Source organism: Meleagris gallopavo, unplaced genomic scaffold (genome assembly GCF_000146605.3).
Source record: "Meleagris gallopavo isolate NT-WF06-2002-E0010 breed Aviagen turkey brand Nicholas breeding stock unplaced genomic scaffold, Turkey_5.1 ChrUn_random_deg7180001676445, whole genome shotgun sequence".
NCBI classification, from domain to species: Eukaryota; Metazoa; Chordata; class Aves; order Galliformes; family Phasianidae; genus Meleagris; species Meleagris gallopavo.
Genome location: NW_011313983.1, coordinates 1 through 418, shown reverse-complemented (window position 1 = coordinate 418; position 418 = coordinate 1). Strand labels below are relative to the sequence as shown.

General features: G+C 62.2%; 1 non-coding gene across 1 annotated transcript; it reads right to left on the bottom strand.

Annotated features, from left to right (window-relative positions):
* Nucleotides 1-72: 72 nt before the first annotated feature.
* On the bottom strand, nucleotides 73-191 carry LOC116217852. Its single transcript, XR_004162565.1, has one exon. It is a non-coding gene; the product is annotated as a 5S ribosomal RNA (ribosomal RNA).
* Nucleotides 192-418: the final 227 nt, after the last annotated feature.

The following is a 418-nucleotide window of genomic DNA, read 5'->3' as shown; positions in this document are numbered from 1 at the left end:
GGCACAAGTGGCACGGACGCGCGCACGGTCACGACGGCCGCCACCATCCAACATCAAAAGCCCGTCAGCAAAAGCCTACAGCACCCGGTATTCCCAGGAGGTCTCCCATCCAAGTACTAACCAGGCCCGACCCTGCTTAGCTTCCGAGATCGGACGAAATCGGGCGTTGCCAGGGTGGGATGGCCGTAGACGCTGCGTGCTCCTGCTCCGGCCCTCTTCCCGCCTGCACACCACTGACACCACCCGCCACACAACGGGAAAAGTGCCGCCTCAGCCACCAACAAAAGGCGCAAGCCAACGGAATCCACGACTCCCCGCACCTCACCATCCAACGCTACATCCCGGATCCACCCTGACTACGGCTTACGACATCCCACAACACCCACCCGAGCCAAGCCAGCGTGACACCACGGCATTA